At 35.7% G+C, this 21524-nt stretch overlaps 1 long non-coding RNA gene across 8 annotated transcripts in view; it reads right to left on the reverse strand.

The window, feature by feature from the left end:
- Window positions 1–21524, reverse strand: part of LOC141385789 (uncharacterized) — a 289458-nt gene that overhangs the window by 187861 nt on the left and 80073 nt on the right. The window contains exon 3 of one of the 8 annotated variants that reach the window (XR_015491093.1): window positions 17072–18733. The exons of the other annotated variants lie outside the window; for them this stretch is intronic. This is a non-coding gene — a long non-coding RNA (uncharacterized LOC141385789). Of the gene's footprint in view, window positions 1–17071; window positions 18734–21524 lie in introns of those variants that run through there. 8 annotated transcript variants of the gene reach the window in all.

Raw genomic sequence — 21524 nt, forward strand, 5'->3', positions numbered from 1 at the left:
AATGTATTGAGGAATGTTATACAGTACTTTCATAGTATTTCTTGTTCCCACTTTAGATGTCAGAGGCTGCTTTTTACAATAGTCTTCAGAATTTCTTGTTTTGTACTTGACAGAAGAAATAAAAAAAAAAAAAAAAAGTATGGAATTGTATATGTATAAAAGTTTTCTCACACTTGAGTAGGCATGGGCCGGTATAAGTTTCTGACGGTATGATAAACCTTGGATAAACATATCACAGTTTCACGTTATTGTGATTGCTGTTATGACCCTTTTTAAATCTCTGGGTAAAAAACTTACTTTTTTGCCCTTTAAACACAATAGATTTTATTTTGAGAAACATTTAAAATATTTTGGGACAGTAAACATGTCAGGCCTAATAATTAAAATGGACCATTAACTTCTGCTGTTTTCATTAGTTTAAAAAACAGATTTCTTTACAATTTAAAACTACGTCTTTGGATATCTTTTCTGCTGGAGATACTATTGTCCTAAAAAAACAAAAAAATTAAAATAAAAACGCAAATAAAAAACCTTACATAAAGTGTGCCTTAGGAACTGTAAAGCAGAAAAATGTGTTGGTTTTAAAACCTTGGCTGTTTCTCAATACAAAGTACGCAAAGTTGGGACTTGCGGCTGCCAAGTTTAAACTTATTAACAATAAAATGATTTATTTATAAAAAATCTCAATGTTATAATGGACCACCAACTTATCCAGCAGGTTTTTTTTTTTTTTTTTTTTACACAGCGGATGCTCTTCCAGCTGCAACCCATCCTTGGGAAACATCCACACACACTCATTCACACTCATACACCACAGACAATTTAGCCTACCTAATTCATCTGTACCACATGTATTTGGACTGTGGGGGAAACCAGAGCACAAGGAGGAAACCCACACAAACGCAGAGAGAACATGCAAACTCCACACAGAAATGCCAACTGACCCAGCCGAGGCTCAAACCAGTGACCTTCTTGCTGTGAGGCAACAACACTACCTACTGCGCCTCTGCGTCACCCTAAATTTTATAATTATTTTTTATATTAATATGATAAATCAATATGTTTGATTTAGGAAAATGTAAACATAAATAACCATAAATGTGAAGTAAAAAGTCTTGTTAAACAGACTTGTGTCCTTAATTATCAGATTGAATAAACTACAATGGACATTAAACAAGTATAAAGTACAAGACGTAAACAGTAGGAAATAAAGACAATGTTAAGCAATTTGGTAAACACAGACAAACAGTGTACGACACGCTAAAATAATTAAAGACAATTATAAAACGTAACAAAATAACACTGCCATAATATTAAACTCGAGAATAAATAATAGATTTAAAAGACCAAAAACTGTACACAGGTGTTTCAGAGCTCCCGCTGAAAGTCTGGGGCACAGGGTCTGCATAAGCTGAACCACATCGCAAAAGACATGCTATTTTTGTAAATAATGTTGAAACAACTACATTCTCGCCTAAAAAAAACCTTAAAACTTTATTTTTGTGTTTTTAAAAACCTTTCAGGTTTTCTCCTCCTGCATTCTGGGATAACTGCACTTTACAAGTTTGCACAATTCACCTCTCGATGTTTCCTTGACAAAAGGGATGGAGCAAGTACACATCTGTAAATTTTATCTGTTCTTGGTAAGATGTCAACTTTGAATTGGAACAGTACTTCGGCTACTGTTGCAGATGTTTTACGGGAACACAAGAACGCAAGTATAGACAAGAAAGCATATTGAGAAACAGCCCTTGACTTTTCCAAACCGACGTATACTTTGAAAACAGTTATTATTCCATGCCCAAGTATGAGTTAAAGATGAGAATATTTAAATTTTTGGATAAATTATCCCTTTAATTATTTTAAATTCATATTTTGATTTGTAATAACATTTAGATTTTAATGTGTTCTTTTTAAATGCAAGAATATCCTCTGATCTGCTTTAATTAAATAAATTCTGAAATTCTGTCAGCCACTGGAGAGTTCAAATCCACTATTACGAAGACCTTGTTTTGCTGTCAATTTCAACGTGAAGTCAGACTTGAGACAGTTGAAGACCTCATACACTGGCTCTGGGCTTGACTCAGTAGGTGTGCTTTTTTAGAAATGTTGCTTTTGGTAGGCACAGACCTGAGAATGTGTTCAACTGACAAACCGTTTTCTGAGAATTCTCAGAAGAGGGAAATTTCTTCTCTTTCAAAAACTTCTTCCATCTAAATGTAAATGCTGAAATCATCATAATAGCATTCCAGAAGGATCTTTTCCACAGCGTTCGCTCTCGACTTGAAAAGAGAAAGTTGCAGTTTGTTCAAATGAGTCGAGTGTTTATTGAATATGTGACGGGAGAGATTCCTGAAACACACACACGCAGTATGGGTGCAACAACATATTTCACACAATTAATATAATTGCGTTAATTAGCGGAGTCATTACAGAGTTTCTCAGCACAAATGCTGCTCTTTGGAGGTGATAACTAGCGCAAATCCATTCAAATGCTTGCATATGCATATGTTTATGCATGCATGGAACATCTGTCATCATCTGTAATGACAATCTGTTTCAAAGTCATTATGACATCTGGCATACGAATTAAACACTTGATGAGGTCAAATTCATTTAACCTTATAATTGATCCCACGTAGATCATCACGGCCTTCATAAACCAATACACACTGCAACGGTCAGCTAATATTCCTAGCAGCCAAACATTATGACCTAAGGTTGAACATAAATCGGCAGCCCTCGATAATCTCCAACCAAGGGGGCAACTAATTACTTGGAAGAACGAAGCATTTGTATGTGAAATAGTAGGGCTTCACACAGACAGCTGGAATTGGCCATGTTTAATATTCTGGGCTGAGCTCCATAAAGCTCTGTCTTTTATTGACACAATTGATTCTCTTTGTTCAGCAAAGTCTGTCTTGTCGAGAACAAGCCCGTTTAAAAGATACAGTGTCAATGTACAATGTGCAGAACAAACCATATTCCAGGAGCCGGAGGAGTGGTAGGAAACGTTCTTCAAGTCAAAAGGATGTTAGCTTATGTCAGCATGTCTGCTTCACATCGACTGCTAAACTTTTTGTTCTGCTTCTTTATTAAAATAGTTACTTTTGTATTTTGGTCACACTTTATTTGAAGGTATGTTATGTAAGGTGTTTTAAGGCTGCTTATAAGTAGTTATTAAGGTAGTGGGTAGATTTAAGGATTGTGTAGGATTAGGGATGTAGGATAGGATCATGCATAATATGCATTTTATAAGTATTAATAAACAGCCAATATCTTAATTGTAGGTAGGCAATAAGCAACTAGTTAATAGTGAGAATTGTTACCTTAACTAAAGTGTTAAATAAATAAGTTACTAAAATCTAAAAGTAAAGGACCGTACACACCAAGGAAAATAACCATAAATGTATATATAGCGTATAACTAAAATTATATTTGTGTCCACACCAGCAAACAATAACCAGCTATTTATTTTTAGTAAATGGTTTGTTTTGCTTTACCCCCTTATATTATAACCAGCAACATTATAACACATCTGACCAGTGAAACCAGCTTGTGTAATCTACCTAATAAAACAGTAAATTTAGCAATCAAAGTCAGAGTAGAGGAATAAAAACAACCCTAATTATTTTTCACCAGCATTTTCAAATGAGGCTAAAATATGCTGCATGTAAGTGCTCGACACTTCTAAAGCATAAAAATACCATAATAAGTTTGCAGATATACAGATTACATGAAAATAAATTATTTGTTTTTGACTTGAATTGGTTAATGCAAAAGTATACATATCAAGCTTTCTTTAGATACCTCTCACGTGCCTGTTTGTTCAGTTTTTGCTGAGTTTCAGTTCATTTTAATGACATGTTTGTTCCTGATATGGTCTACATTGCGTGCGTCTCATGCAGGGCATTGTAATATCAAAAGCTTGTGGGCGTGGTAGCATAAACTCTAATGAGCTCAGACTGAGAAACTAGACATAGCGTAGGTTTCATACTGATTATTTTATCAAACAATATTTGTTTTCAACATGCACTCACTGCATTTAAAAGTAGACACTTCAAGCTTTTTAAAGATATGTGCCTCATGTCTCTGTGTTTTGTTTTTGCTGAGTTTTAGCGCATTTTACTGACGCGTTTCTAAAAACAGTTCACGGAGAGAGAAAAGACAGATTGCCTACACTGTTTATGATCCTTGTTTTGCAAAAGCACACACGTTTGTTGTCATTGTGAGTGTACACATTGACAACTAGACCTTCTAGACGAAACTTACAGATTCGATTGATGTATTGATCTTATCTGTATGATCACAACTGAAAGTGTAATTTAAGGTAATTTCAGCTTAATAAGGTGAAAACTTGTCAGACCGCGTATACGCGGTCTTCGACCCCAGGGAATTAAAAACATGCTTAGTGAACATCCTTGTTTATCTGAAAAGCAATGCTGAAGTCAGTTATTCTGCTTTGAAAATTTGTTTTCCATGTCAGAGCGCTGTCTTTGTTTTGGTTATTTTAACTCGCCCACTGCCACTTTAGCCAATTGCATTCCAGCACCGCGGGTTGCCTTGTTAGGAAACTGTGTATTTCATTCAATCATTGATTCACTGAATGACCGAAATGTAACCTCCGGTAGACAGTAGCAAACTCTGAAATAAGATGCAGATTCAGAGTTCCACATGAGTTTATTAATAACCAGATAATATAAAAATTCCAAGAGCAAACATTTAGTGAGCAGGGTACATTGTAACCCACGTGTCCTAACAACTCGCTACATGATGAGATTTGCAGTGACAAGCAATTTAACTGTTTGCACCAGACGAAACATGACAGAAATATACAGTCATTCAGAAGCACAGAATATGCACTCACTCACAAAATGGTAAAGTTTATCATCTATTTAATACATAATAAACCTCTTTAACATTATTTAAAGTAGATGCTGAATCACTGATATGTGTTGGTTTTGAGTCACAATACTAAAGTTCAATTTCAAATAGTTTATTTATTTTCAAGGTCTTGGTAAACTGTTTGTTTTGATCCAGGAATGCAGTACCTAGTTTAACCACTGGGTGCCAAATGTACATACTGAACCTTAAGTTAAGTTTAACTTACTATTTTTAGTCACTTTGATTGATGTAAGTTGACTTGAAAAGTTCATTTGATTCAACAAAAATATTAGGACAGCAATCACTTTTACAATAAAAAGAGGGTTTAAGATCAATCAGTGTACATATTCACAATGTCATCTGCTTTGAATTTGTTTCATATTTTAGTGCATTCTAACCGGCTGGCAAAGTTTTTGTTGTTTATAGGCTCGAAAAGTAATCATTCTGATGTTGTTTCTTTAACATTATAGCTCACTTTAAAAATAAAAATAATAATTTTTACAACAAAAAACAAAGGAATTGTGTTTTTTCAAATCACTTTAAATGAGTCAGATGTGGCCAATGAGAATGTGCGAGTGAATTAACGCAAGCACATGCCATGCTGCAGTGTTACGCTGTACCACACAAAATGGTCTAACACAAGAAAGACATGACCAGCAGTGGACAGTTATGTAACATAGTGAACATACTGAACTGATATAGCAGCTCTCAAGCGGAAAAGGGCAAAGAAGATAAAATAGGCTAATCATCATTGTCTCATCAACAGTATCATGAGTTTATGATAGTTTGTTAACTGAAATCTAAATTTTCTAAATGTTGTAGATCAACTAAAGATCACTCTGACTAGCCTCCAACTTTAAACAAGCAATCAAAAGATCATTTTTGATTACAGTGGTCTGAAATGTTTTACATTCAGAATAATTTTAAAATAATTTTTTTTATTATCTTCATAGTTATCGTCCTTATCGCTACAATAACATAGCATGTGCTAAATAAAACCATTATTATCGTAAGTCACTGAATCAGTTAGACTGCTGAACTGAGTCCCTAACCATGCAGAGCTTACATAAGTAAAATCAGTGTTGATTACCAGCAAAATGTTGATACAACTGCAATTTTATATGGAGGTTTCTAAATTGCACTCAAGTATAGTAAGAACACCGTGTTTCTCCAACTCACTTCTACATGCAGACAGAAAGACAGATAGAATACAAAACAGTGTGGAGAGACACTCTGCAAACAAACTCTATGCACAATCCTCATCCACACTTGCTTTATACGCTGAGGTCTACACTGGGCGAAGAGTGTCCACCCACTCAGTAAAAAGGCACAAAAGTACCACGACTGAGCAAAGCATGCAAGCTATCAGCGAGACAGCAAGCAAATCCACGGGGAGTCCCATCTACTTCCACTCCAGGTCCAATAGATCTATTACTGTGGCAGTTTCAGCATAGGAAAATGCTGAATTTCTGCTCCTGTGCTTAATGGTACAAAAAAGTACATGCATATATTCTACTCCAGCACCTCTCAAGACTTTCAGTGGGGCCAAGGTCAATTGTTGGTCAAATCATGTGTGAAAATGAAGCCTTCTTTCACAGTCGGAGGCTGATGAACCTTTGCCCTTCCATCCTGGGATATGGCCATGAGATACGAATTATGACATGGTTGTTTCAGAAATAAAAAGTTACACAGTTCATTAGGTAAGATTACATGAATTGTTGCCAGACACATAACAAGGTAGAAACATTAATCACTGCAATAACAATCCATTCTCAGACACTTGCATATTTTCTCTGCTTTATTCCAAGGAATAGAAAGTGTGACACAAATAGAAAGTGAACAAGACCATTCAAAGAAAAATGAAGTAAAGGAAAAGGTCTTGCTACAGCGGGAAGAACTGTCTACATCAAGAAAGAGCTTAAAACAGAATTAACATTGACGTTATATAACCACAATGCAGGTGATTAATTTTTGAACAGGTAATTACATTATTTGGATATTGCATTAAAATGCATTCATTCATTTTGTTAACATAATATTATAGATATTTGGAACCAGACCCCACCCCCAAACCCAACAGTCACTGGGGGATAAGCAAATCGTACTAAATTCTGTAGGGATGGCTAAATCTCTCCATAATATCAGAACCTGCGAACTGTTATGGAATTCCATGAGGCAAGACCACATGAATTCCAATGCAATTAGAAGACCTGAAAGAGAGCAAGTTCTTCAACTGCTTCAGTGGCCCCCTCTCTGCCGTCCCCTTCACTTCTACAATCAGAGCTCAGGTCATTGACATTCTACGGCGAATCTTTATCCTCTTCATATGGTGTATCTTGTGAATCTATAACTGGTCTCAATTTTCAACCTAAAAGCGTGTCAATTTTGCAGATTTTACTTGTATTATGATAATTATTGTCTGAGTTTGGGACAGTCTGTCATGTGAAGTGTGAACTGTCAATTATGAACTTTTTACCCCAAGGTAGTGATTAGATTTTATGTTAACACATGACCAGACAGGTCTTGGTGAAGCTTTTATTATCTTTATTTTATGGTTCTTTGTTCTGAGTTGAGTATTTAAGGGACAGGTGCAAAAATGTCATGGGGATCTTGTAGCCAAGACACCTCGTTGCAGCATGTGAGTCTCTGAGACTTTACAATTGTATGAATAAGATCAAACAAATTAATAGGAATTAGCCGCTAAATAAAAAAGTTGAGAATTGCTGTGAAATTGTGTTGTATATTTACATATTAGCTTAATGATAACAGCAGCTACGCAGCCCTGCAGAGTTCAGCTCCAACCCTGCTTCAACACATTTACCTGTCGGTTTCAATTAACCCTGATGGACCTTAATTAGTTTGATCAGATGTGTATAGTGAGGATTAGTTTTAAGGTTAACATATGACCAGACAGAGGTCTTGTTAAAGCTTTTATTATCTTTCATTTATGTTTTTTATCTATTTATTTATTTATTTATTTTTTAAGATTTTAAGGGAAAGGTGCAAAAAGGTCATAGGGATCTTGTAGCCAAGACACCCCGTTTGCAGCATGCGAGTCTCTGTGACTAATGCTGCAACATACTTCTCTGGTCAGGTATGCATCTCTAACTCTTTGATTCATTTTTGAGTAATGGATGTTGTATATTTACAGAATCATCTCTGAATTGGCTTTCTGATTGTTTCATTATGCAATTGACAATACAATTTTACCTGACAAATAAAATGTTATATTTGATTTATTTTGAATTCAACTAAAATCATTATAACCGGTAAATTTTCATTGAACACTTACCGGACACTTTCGTTGAACCTTTGGTGTTTTACGGCCAGTGTGGATCAAACTAGGATCACAAATAAAGAAGCAGATGGCACTTATTCATAGGCCTTTAGCTTTCTGACCACTTTTGATCTGGCAAGTTGCATGGTAAGATTGGGTAGACTACCTTTTCTGTCACAGAACAAGCAGTGGGTGGCTGACTTAAAAGGTACTAGTCGCCTGCAAACCACTGACTAAGAATCAATCTGGCAAGCCCAAATGGGGAAGGCATGTGAAATTGGCCATGCATGGACTCAGAACAACAATTGGTCCCCAATGAAAAAATAACTGAAAGTATAGTGTATCTGAAATAATCAAATATACAAATTTTATAATACAAAAATTTTATTTAATACAAAATTTAATAACTTTTGATAAATCTTTTACTATATCTGTTTGTAAAGGCTAAATACAAAAAAAATTGAACATACATTTTTATGTCTTTTTAATATTGTCCATATTGATATCAGAATTATATCATTTTGACCGAAATTATGAAATATATTGTGATTTTTTTTCCATTTCATCCTGCCCTATGTTAATAAGGTGGAGAAAGCACTTAAAAACATCCCCAAGAGCGGTGCATTCCTAAAAGACGCATTTCAGCGTGAACGTCCCCTAGAAAATAAAATTTCACTTATTTTAGGCCAAATTGCCTAAACCCAAAATTTCTAATCATTCCATCTCAAATTCAGCTCACATAATAGTTTGCAAAGATTTACTTTGTCTAAGGTGCTGCGTCTTAGGAGGAATTCAGAAAAGGGGAAAAAAAAGGGGGTCAGGTCATTGCCAATGACATCTGTTTAGTCGCCAATACTGTTAGCCTTTCTGTACTGTACTGGGATCCCAATTAATGCACAGTGAGCCTAATACATATTACATCACTTCTTCTCTCCCTTTTTCTCTGGCAGGAGGCCTATCTCGTCTCTGCTAGTTTATGCTGAAGCATAGTTACTCTGATGAATGACCTGGCCACCTCTCCACCTTCCTGGCTGCCAGATCGCACTAAAATCCGTTTTCAGACAGCAGGAAACAGGGAGGAAAAGGCAAGGCTGAGCTCCCTCCACCTCCCTTTCCCTTCTGCTAAATCTAAAATCAATAAACTGTTTCTTTCTCTGCACGACTCGCTGAACCCATAAAAAAAAAAAAAAGAAAGAGTGAGTGATTTTTGTATAAAGATGACGAGAGGGATTCAGATGCCTTCTCTCCACTTCTACAGGCTGCTCGGCCTCCGCTCGATGCAGGGAATGAAAGAGTGTTTGGATTTGTGTGCTGTGATTGTATTGAGGTTGTGCAGGTGTTTTGGCCTCCTGCTTGGGAGGTGCATCACTACCAATATAGAAGCTGCGCTTCATATATACAACTCAGTCTGGACATTGACCCAAGCAGCAGCGGGTGGTACGGGAAAACTCAAGAAAGTGCAAAACAAGCAAAACGAGTCGATACATGCAGTTATAAACATGTAAAGCAACTCTCAGACATATAAACACTTGTATTCGCTAGGGGTGGTGGATATCTATAAATGAGTATTTCCTAAATGAATTTATTGTTATTTAAGACATGTTTTAAATGATTTAAAACAGCTCCTTCATGTTTTTATATCACAAACACAGAAGACTTCTATTATTATTCATAATTAGTTATAAAATTTAAGAAAAGGCCAGTTGACATTTCTGTGTGGAGTTTGCATGTTCTCCCTGTGTTTGAGTGGGTTCCCTCCAGGTGCTCTGGTTTCCCCCACAGTCCAAAGACATACAGTATAGCTAAATTGGATTAGAGTTTAGATTCTCTGCCCGAGCCCAGAGTATCGGGTCGGGCTAATATTTCCTGCCACTTTTGTGTTTTCCAGCATTTGTGTTTTGTTTTTTAAGTCATTACTTAATTAGCCTAATTGCGTGGAGAGCTATACACAAATCTATAATGAAATCATTACTGTTTGTGCTCATTTAAGACAAAATTATTTGTGTTTAAAGAAAAAGACGCCAGGACGGACCACACCTGAATTCCAAAGCGTCCACTTTTGCTTATCTTCAAATCACATGTATAGAAGCTGATCTAAGAACAGTGTTATTATACGGAGCGCATCCATCAGTCACCTGTGCGCAGCGTATATAGTGAGCAAAAGCAGTGTGCAGGTGTTTGCCTTTCACATCGTATGCACCTACATCGCTGGCTGCGCATAGGGGTTCATTTCCGAAAACCATCATTAGCCAACTTAGGTCTCAAGTTCCGTCGTTACAAACATAGTTCAATGATTTGGCATTTCCTCAAATCCATCATTTCAACAAACACTCGCAAACTGCGTGACAAACTTGCTCTTTTCCAACTACACATCTAGAGTTGTAGTTAGAAGCATAGTTTAGCAACTAGTGTGTGTGTTCTTGGGCTTTTAAAGTCCATGTCATCACTTCTAGACTGCTTCAGCTGTGTGTGTTAGCAATCATCCAGGATTAGGAACCAGTGTGTGTGTGTGCAGTGCATGACTGGATCTTATAGTCCATATAATGCAGAATTTGTAGTTCTATGCGATCTGTGTGTTTACCAGCGATCTGCACAGGCTGGATCACTGGTGACCATGACAGCATGGAAGGGCATCAGCTGTGTAAAACATGCCGGAATAGTTGGTGTTTTATTCGGCTGAGGCAACACCTGATAAATAAGGGACTAAGCTGAAAGAAAACAAACAAATGAATGATTTAATAAAAAGTATATATATATATATATATATATATATATATATATATATATATATATATATATATATATATATATATATACTTTTTAATAAACTAATTATTTTATAAAATGCTGCTAATACTGTAAGAACATTGTATTACTGATTAAATTAATATTTGTATCCATTTGGTATTAATAGAATATATTTTAAACTATCAAATATGAACAACCTGCCAATTATCAGGCCAAAAAAACTCAAATATAAAGAGTAATATTTTAACAATAAATAAATAAAATCCCAAATTCGTCCAACTTTAGTTTGCAATATCTGCATAATCTGCTGTTTTAAACAAAACAGTTTATGATTAATGTCACATTTTTGATTAGTCAGCTGAGATGAGCTGAGATGATGTTAATGCTTCCTAGTTTAAAACTTTCCAAAATATTAAATAATTTAAGACACATTTTTTCCAAGTTTTGATTAGTTTCTTTATTCCAGATTTTCAAACTTCTGGCACCCTACTGTACACTTGAAAAAATGTACAGTGTGGTTTTCTGTACCTGCTATATCCTGTTTACTTTTTTTTTTATTTTTATTAAACTTTCATGATTATGTAGGGGGAGCAAAAGCCATCCACAAAGTCAGTTCAATATGACTATGATGAAAGGAAGAAACCACAGGAAAGGAAATGTGAAGAGAGGAAAGGGAGATGCGGGGGCGCTGCTTTTGAAGAGAAGGAGAGTTATCTCTCAAAAGCCATTGCCCTTTAAGGATGCTTGTGTAATCAAACCCTAACATCATTAGGGCCACAACGATCTATATACACTATATGCAGTGTAGCTGTTAAACCGAAGACATTGTAAACAAGCACTTAAAGATCCATATGGGACACATCCGTCAAATAAAACAGCTGCTTTACATGTTTTTGAAAACAACCACTACTGATTCAAGATAGCAAACTGTTAAATAAAAACTATTTAAAACAGTTACGTTTTTACTATATACACTTCAACGTACAAAAATAAAGAGAAAATTAATATAATTAGTTGTAATTCATTAATTCATTCATTCATTTTGCTTTGGCTTAGTCCCTTTAATCATAAGGGGTTGTCACAGTGGAATGAACCGCTAACTTATCCAGCATATGTTTTACACAGCGGATTCCCTTTCAGTTGCAACCCAATACTGGAAAACATTCATACACACTCTTTCACACACATACACTACGGTCTTTGGACTGTGGAGGAAGCCAGAGCACCCAGAGGAAACATGGGGAGAACATGCAAACTCCACACAGAAATGCCAACTGGCCCAGCTGGGACTTGAACCAGCGACCTTCTTGTTGTGAGGCGACAGCGCTATATATACTTATCTGTTTTTGCAAATAAAGTTGTATAATATATAACAAACAGCTCAATTTGCAAATATAAATCCACACGAGATGACTGATTAATGAAATAAACAGATGTGAATTTTACAAAAGAGTTTAAATCTGACATTTTTGACATTTGGCAAGCAGTCAACATGAGAGAATTGGGTTATTAAAAATAATAAATTATGTTTATCTGAAAATTTTAAACTGTAAAAATAAAAATAAAAATGTAACATTTTCTGTGTAGGACAAAGAGTTTTTTTTAATACTGGCATCATATCAATACTTTGAACACAGTATCAGTGTTAGATAGAAGTTTAAATAGCAGGTCAGTCTATTCCACATCCCCACACAGACACCTATAGCCTACTAATGCGTATCTGCAGGAGAGAAATGTGTTTGTATGCAATGTTTATGATCCATGCATTACAACATTGAGTGTGTTTACATGGACAATAATACTTTTAATACAATTAAGACAATACACTGATTAAGGGCCTACTCACACTATGCCATCCGTACCGTGCCCAGGCCCGTTTCCCGGATCGTTTAAGAAGTGTGAGTGCGCTGAATCGGGCTCAAGCATGGTTCACTTGGCCGGCCCTGGCCCGGTTGGAAGAGGTGTGCCTGGGCGCGGTACACTTGTGTGTGAGTGCAAAACGTGCCAAAGCCCGAAACTGAAAGCGAGACTTGACTTTTAAGGGACTGTTTCATATGGATTTATTAGTCATTCTTACTGTTCAATGAACGCAAACTGGCGTAGTTTATTAAAGACGCAAACTCCTCACTTCACGACAGCTGCGCACCTTCAGCTCCTCATTCCTGCAGCACGAAGGCTTTATGATTGTTTATAAGCATCAAAAGTGACGGATCTGTTCAGTAAAATATCTGACTGCGTGTCCTCGCATCCCTAAGGACTGTTTGACGAAATATTTGACGGCATATCAAACGACTGAAACGATATAACAAGAGAAATCTCCACTGTGCTGCTGAGTGAGAGAGCGCTTCTCACTGAACAGCCCAGCAGCGATGACGTAAGCGTGCCGAAGCCCATTTGTGGTGTGAGCGCGGGCCGTCAGGGGAGACGGGAGGGGGGACAAGCGTGCTTTGGCCTGGTTCGAGACAACTGTACCTAGTGTGAGTACGGCCTAAGATTCTCCCATGTAAACAGCAATTTTTGATTACGTTAATTTGACTAAAGTCATAATCGAACTAAACAGAAATCTAATTTAAACACGTGGAGTATGCCGATTTTAGTCTCATTAGTACATTGCCACATTTTCTGACATTCCATACACACACTATTCTCTGCACTCACAGAGTCAGTAAACAATCACAGACGCACACATTAAAAAATGCAGTTTTTTTCTTTCCATTTGGCGTGCGATATCAAATTCTATAAATAAACAATCTTTACTTCATACTCGTATCTAATAGCTTAGTTTGTCACTGAGGCATAAACGAAATGGTCACCTTACAGTAAGTCGAAACATTTGAAAAGAAACACCCAAAATTGTATGAGACTCCGGAAGAAAAGTGGATAGTGTGGTGATGCAATTACGTTAATCGAATTATGTGCTATAACATGTGAAACAGGATCATGAAAGAAACATTCAAAAAGCACCTAAATCATAATAATAATAGTACTAATAATTCCTTACATTTATATAGCGCTTTTCTGGACACTCAAAGCGCTTTGTGCATTTTTGGGATAATCTCCTCATCCACCACGTGTGCAGCATCCACCTGGATGATGCGATGGCAGCCATATTTTGTCAGACCACACACTACACACCAGATGATTGGTGAAGAGGAGACATGAGCGATGAAGCCAATTATGATATTGGGATGGTTAGGAGGCCAGAAGGACAGAGGCCAGAGGACGAACCACTGCTGGTCTCACTAACACTAGTTCCGGCAGCAACCTGGGGTCTCCCATACAGGTACTGACCGGGTGCAGCCCTACTTAGCTTCAGTGGGCGACCATGTAATAGTTGCAGAGAGCAATTATATTATCTTTTTAGCTTAAGGCAAATAATTACTTTACTTTCTTTGCAAACATAGTCAATGGTGTGGCTTATGAGTACACATCTTATGCCCTTATAATTTGTAAAATTTGCCACAGGATTTCTGTGAGGGTTGTGTTTAGAGATGGGGGTAGGGTAGGGCTATATAATAAACGTTTTTTTTTTTACTATAAAGATATGCCTATGGAGAGTCTTTGTAAACCACCAATACCAACGTACGTGTGTGTGTGTGTGTGTGTGTGTGTGTGTGTGTGTGTGTGTGTGTGTGTGTGTGTGTGTGTGTGTGTGTCTGAGAGTGTAGACAGGTCTTAATGAGTCTAAAAACAATAGGCTGCCATTTCCATGTTAGTATGTGAATGGGTCTTGCAGCACCGCATACCCAAGCACCCAAGCCATTATTAGTTGCCCAGTGCCATTGTTCTTCCACTCATGAGAGAGGAACGTTGACCTTTCAAAGGCTGGACTGGAGAGGTAACAGCTGCCACCAACAGATAATTAGCCTGCTACAGCTGTGGCAGCTATATTACAGGCCAAAAGCTGCAACCCACTGGGTTCCAGACGGATGATATTTTACTAAAACTCTTGGTGTTATCATGTCATTTCATTAAACCAAAATTGAGGAGTTCCCAGATTTCCCCCAGATGCATTGTGGAGAATATGATCTAAACTGTAAAAAATATCTGCTAATTAACAGTTTTTGTATTTTGTGGCTTTAGTTTAGTTTACGATTGTGAATAGGATGTTGATCTCTGCTCTGTCAACTTTTGATGGTAAAAAAAATCAACTGCAGTTTATCAAAGTGACTTTTATTGACCATCTGTAATATTACGTTTTTTTTTTTTTTTTTTCTGGCAGTTGAGGTGCCGGAAAAGAAACATAAAACAATAGCCGTTAAATGACAGAAATGTCCTTAAACTTGAATTTCTGTTGATTTCTGTAATTTAATGTCAGTTATTTTACAATAAATTTCTGTAATTTAACGGCTGCTATTTTAAGTTTTTATGTAAAATTTAATTTTTTGTTAGTGCAGACAATATTTCACTTCAAGCTAAAATGTTCATAAAAGTCACCTTTTTAAACCTTTCATGATTAAAATTTGTTGGAGGAAAGATCAAGTTCCCATAATGCATTCAAAAGCATAACTAAGTGAAAAGAACACGAATCACAAAATACGGGAAACTGTCAATTTACAGATATTTTTTTACAGTGTAGTTACTATAGTATCATACTCTTTGCACTATTACTGTATACAATCTGAAAGTTTTATTGTTTGGTTTCTTATATGCAAACTACAAAATTCAGAAAAAAATTATGCATTAGTCCATGTAAAAGCTTATAAATCAACCACTGATTGCAATTTCAGTAAACTGCAAAATAATCTCTCACAGAGCTGTTCATTCTTAACTGTTACGTTTATAATTTCAATCAGACTTGTGTTGAAGCAAATTTGTTTTCATTGATTAAACTACTCTTGCAAGGTGCTTTGTTTCTCATAATTTAACTTCTCATAAAGTTAAATGCATATTTTAATATCAATTACCTTTAATATACAACTGACAACAGTTATCGCTTATCTTTGTCATTTTCTGTCATCTCAGATTTTCTTTTAAAAAATCCTAATACTACATATCAATCACAGAACTACTGTAAGTAGTAAAATTGCATTCTTTTTCTTTTTTGAATGAGAATAAGGGATACTAGACTTGAAAAGCTACAGCTTGGCACTAGCAATACCAAGATTACAGATATGATTCTCAGGGATAGCAATTGCTGAAATAAATAAATAAATAAATAAATAAATAAATAAATAAATAAATATATATATATATATATATATATATATATATATATATATATATATATATATATATATATATATATATATATATATATATATATATATATATAGTACTATGAATATAATGCACTTTGGATAAAAGCATCTGCCAAATAGAAAAATGTATGTTTTAATGCTATATTTAACCATTTAGGATGTTCAATGCATTGTAATCTAACAAATCTAACAAGTGTTTTATTGGTAACACTTTACAACAAGGTTCATTAGTTAATGCATTTACTAACATGAACTAATCATGAACAACACATGTACAGCATTTATTAATCATAATTGAACATTTACTAATGCATTATTAACATGCTTGTTAACATTAGTTAATGCACCATGAGTTAACATGAACTAACAATGAACTACTGTATTTTCATTATCTAACATTAACTAACATCAACAAATACAGTAGTAAATATATTGTTCATTGTTTGTTCATGTTAGTAAATGCATTAATCAACATTAACTAATGAACCTTATTGTAAAGTGTGACCGTTTTATTAATTCTTTACAGGCCAAATCATCTTGATGTAATCAAATGCATGTGCTTTATCAACAAAAGCATAGGCTTAATCTTCACAACCTCTCTTACTCGGTCACCATACCTCTCTTTTTTTCTCTGATATGATTTGCATTACAGTGTAATCAGACTCAACAGGACTCTGACTTTCTTTTAAAATAATGACTCCCAATGTTCTTTTACACCGCACAGTTAAGCACCCTGTAATGCATAATGGTGAACTTGTGGGAATAATAATAACAAAACATCTGAGAACATCTAAAAAGAAAAGACAGCATGGTTTACTGCACTGATTTTTTGCAGTGCATTCTATTTTTTATTATTATTATTTTTTTTAGAAGTGACATTCATTAAACTGCCTCATAATAAAAGTACACTTCATTATTTTATTTATTCATGCATTCCTTCATCCGTTAATCATTTTCTTTTCAAATTAAGCCCAGGTCAGATCACATGATTTTGTCTCAATTTTGGCACGATTTCTTTGACGTAGAGTGTCATGGGGAGCAGTTAACAACCAATGGGCGTCATGACACAAGATTCAATTGTTTTTTCCCGTGTAATGTGGCATAGTTCACAACAACTAATACAATGTTTGTGAAACCTCACGACACCATTGCAGAAAGTCTAGAATGTATAAATTTTTCCCCGCTCTTCACAACAAGTTCCATCAAGTGGGTGACTCAGCAATAAGAGCATAATTTATCAGTTATATCAGGGGGTGCTGCCTTTAATCTGCTGGTCTGATAATAAAAAAAAACGGCTGCATATTTACTTATGGGTGGGTCTCAGGTGGATAAGATCAATCATTGGTTACTACTTTATCTAAAATATTAAATGTTTTAAGCAATTATTTTTGACAGACTGGTTCAAAAATGCAGACATCATTCTGACAAGGAGTTTCTGAATTCTCTCAGCCTTCCAGCCGAGTTTGTTCTTCTGAGGTTATCTGGAAACACATTCAGTGCTGCAAATACACTGTAAAAACCTGTCTTGCTTATTCAAATTACTTGATTAAACAATTACATTGAAACTGACCGGCACAATGGATGATTTTGTCATTAACAATGAAAACAGTTTAATATAAGTTTCTCTGAAACTGAACATTTCACTATAATTTTATTATAGACTAGATTTTATTTTAATTAACAAAACATTTTGTGCTTTGGCGCATATAGCAGAATGGTTTTGAATCACGTCACCTCAGATGTTCTTCATTGTTCTTGCTTATTTAGTAGATAACTGACCAAAAAAAAAACCAAACATTCAAATTAATATACAAATTATACCAAACAAAATTCGTTAAAAAATTTTTTTTCGAAGAAAAATATACAAATATTTTCTTTTGTTTGTGCCTGTCCATTACTCTTTGTGGATGGATGATTTGTTCTGCTCCATAAAAAATAAGGATTTGGAATTATTAATAAGAAATTAATGCTTCAATGTAATTGTTGTATCACAATCCTCTGTCATATATTTGCCATTTTTTTTAATATGTCATTGTTTTGTCTTGAGCATCTGATTTTCCTGGGTGCTGATGTGCTTTCATTTTTTTCAGTCTCACTCGCTGCAAGTTCAGATGAGTTCAGCAACCCATGGCTGAAAAGTATACATTTAGATTTAAAAGAAAACATTTTAATATTAAAAAGAAAATATAAGTTTCATCCTATCAATGACATAATTAATGCCCGTAAATAATGTAGCCTAGTTGTCAGCAAGCATTAGTGTTTATTGGGATTGAATTAAGATGAAAAAACATTAGAATTATTGATAAAAAATATTGTTATAGCAACACTTGTAACGGCTTTAAATAATAACGCTCAATGTAGACCTCACGGGATGACTGATCATGAAGGGATGTGTAGTCTGGCACATTTGTTACCCATGACTATCTGAAATAGTGACTTTCATAACAAACAATTAAAAAAAATCAGTGACGCAACAGCACATAGTAGGTAGTGCTGTCACCTCACAGCAAGAAGGTCGCTGGTTCGAGCCTCAGCTGGGTCAGTTGCCGTTTCTGTTTGGAGCTTGTATGTACTCCCTGTGTTCGCGTGGGTTTCCTCCGTGTGCTCCGGTTTTCCCCGTAGTCTAAAAACATGCAGATGAATTGGGTAGGCTAAATTGTAAATCGTGTGATCTGAGCGGTGCATTACACATACCAACAAAATTCTCAAACCAATACAATACCAAATGTATTCAAGTAGCAGACTGTAGTGACTTGAAATCCATTGACTGATGTCTCTTTGCACATGTATCACAGACATAGTTATTTATATTACTTCTTGTTTCCCAGACATTTGATTTATCCCATAACAGCAACTTGTTCACCTTACTTAGTAAAACTGTCCATGACTAATCCTGCATTTAAACCTCTAGCCTTTATTGTCGTATTTTTTAAAACTATCACATTAATTATGGAGCATAAAAATCCTAATAATAAAATAATAGTTAATTTGTATTCATAAAACAACAACATTTACTGATGAATCATTACATTATGACCACCCCTAGCCCAGATTAATGTGAATGCCAAACAACCAAATGGTGCCGCAGGTGCAGCATATATGTATACGGCTCCCAAGAACTGATTTTTGGTCTGTTCAGTGTGGTAATAGGAAGGGCTGCTGATTTATAAGAGTTTAATAAAGCAATTTGTGATTGCCCGATGCACTGGAACTATATTTTCTGAAGTATCTCATGGGTTGTACATATGCTGCTGTAGTGAGTAGGCATTAAAAGTCGTCCATGGATGGCCAAACAATAAAGCATTGTCCAGCAATGTGTTGTCCACAGCTCAGTGATGCCACAGGGGGGCAGAGGCTGTTGCACATTGTTTACAGTGACTGCAGGATCACAGTGGAAAAAAATCCCAGCAGCTACAACATTGGTGACCAGGATAATGTGTCACAGCTTACAGTTCATCACAGACTTCATAGCCTACAACCCTGCCGGAGTCTCCCTACTAACTGCGGGCCATCTCCAATAATGCAGGAAATGAGCCCAAGATTGTTCAGTCTGGACCATGGATGATTGGGTGAAAGTGCTCTGGTCTGGCGAATCGAGATGCATCAAGTTGACACCTAAGTGCGGATACACTGATTACCAACAAACCTGCATGCACTTCTGGGAGGACACAGGGTTTTAATATTGTTTCCCATTTTCCTGACACTCTTTAAGTCGCATTATTCAAAGAGCACAATCCCTGACATCTGCCTTAATTCATTGAGATTGTACCAGATTTTATTATGAAACTGAAAATAACTGATCCAAATAACTTCAGATTCGTTAGTTCAAAAATGACTCATTGAGCATTTTTATCTGTAACATACAGGATGATCAAAAAGTGAGTTAACTGCACATTCATTACCACAGCTATTTCTCATTAGGTAAAACCCATACCTTAGGCTAATGGTTCCCAACCAGGGGTTCACGACTGCCACTAGCGGAAACCAAAGATTTATGAGGGGTCACCAAACTCATTTTAGTAGCAGGAATGGAGCAGATACCAATTTGATGAGAAACTAAATTCTACACTGTTAACATTACAGCTGTAACAAGAAATAATTGATGATAGACCATTGAATTTTTAGAAAATAATGCACACCCAAGGTGGTGATGAGGCCATAAATTACATCTTAGTTGTGGGTTAGTGTGATTTCAGAAGGTAGGACATGTTCCTAGAACAATATTCCAATCAGGCAATCAGATTTAATGGATATGTTTACATTTTTATGTTAAGTTTAGGCTTACAGTTAGGATTATGCTTTGATTTTTGGAAATAATTTACAGCTGGGGTTACGTTTAGGGGATTGCAACCTACTTGGCAAAATCACACCCACACTCAGTTGTGCATTATTATAGCTCATATCAGTATGACTATTAGCAGTTCATATCAGTGCATCAGTATGTTATTTTATACAACACTTCTGTCTGGTTCTTGAATCTGATTGGCTGATAGCAGAGCAATATTCTACCAGTAACAGCACTCGTCCAGCCTCTTAACCCTTCACCCCTGTGTACTACTCTGCCTACATACAGCGACAAGTAGAGGACACTCTACCAGTTTGACAAATACTGCTGCTGTTGGACAACATAATGTACTTTTGAGGCTTTGTTAGTCAATAATGTAGTTGTTTAGATTGCAACTATGCACTTTATTCATAAGGATAGTGCCTATTTTAAAATATTTATGTCTTTGAGCAAAACGGTCGACGATGTTCAGCCACAAGATGGCAACTGAGACCCACATAATAAGCCCTAAGAGAAAACCAGCGTAATTTCAAACTACAGCTGATCAAACCTTAATAAAACATGTGACTTTAAGTCATTCTCTGTCTTTTATATGTTATAGGAGTATAAGAGTCTCTATAAAAAAATAAAAAAGGTCTGGAATCACTGCTTTAGGCAACAATCTGAACATCAGTCAAGACTATTCCACTATTGCTGCATTTTCTGCAGGTTTGAAATCTACATTGTGTTGTCGTCACAAATTGATCCCAGTAATTAATGCTGCTTTATTATGTGGCTGAGTGTCCTAGTTCTAAGCGAAGATGTTTTGCTTAATAATAATTATGACAGCAGAGATAAGACCTTCAAACTGTCTTATCATCCAGTAACTGAAATATGTGTTTGTTTTATAAGGTTAGTGCATGCAAGCATTTTTTTCATGGACCATAATGAAGACACTTGAGTTTTTGTGCAAGCATGACATAACCCTAATTTTCTCACATAAAACAGTGAAATGCTTGTGAAGTGACTCTTAATGCAGCCGTGAGAACAGAAGTGTCACATGTGTTTCAGTATGAGTGATGCAAATGAATATAGAGTGCTGTTTATTCATAGACATGCAGAATTTACAAACCTTTTATTAAAAGCCTTA

This window comes from Danio rerio, chromosome 5 (assembly GCF_052040795.2).
Source record: "Danio rerio strain M-AB ecotype USA chromosome 5, GRCz13ab, whole genome shotgun sequence".
NCBI lineage: Eukaryota > Metazoa > Chordata > Actinopteri > Cypriniformes > Danionidae > Danio > Danio rerio.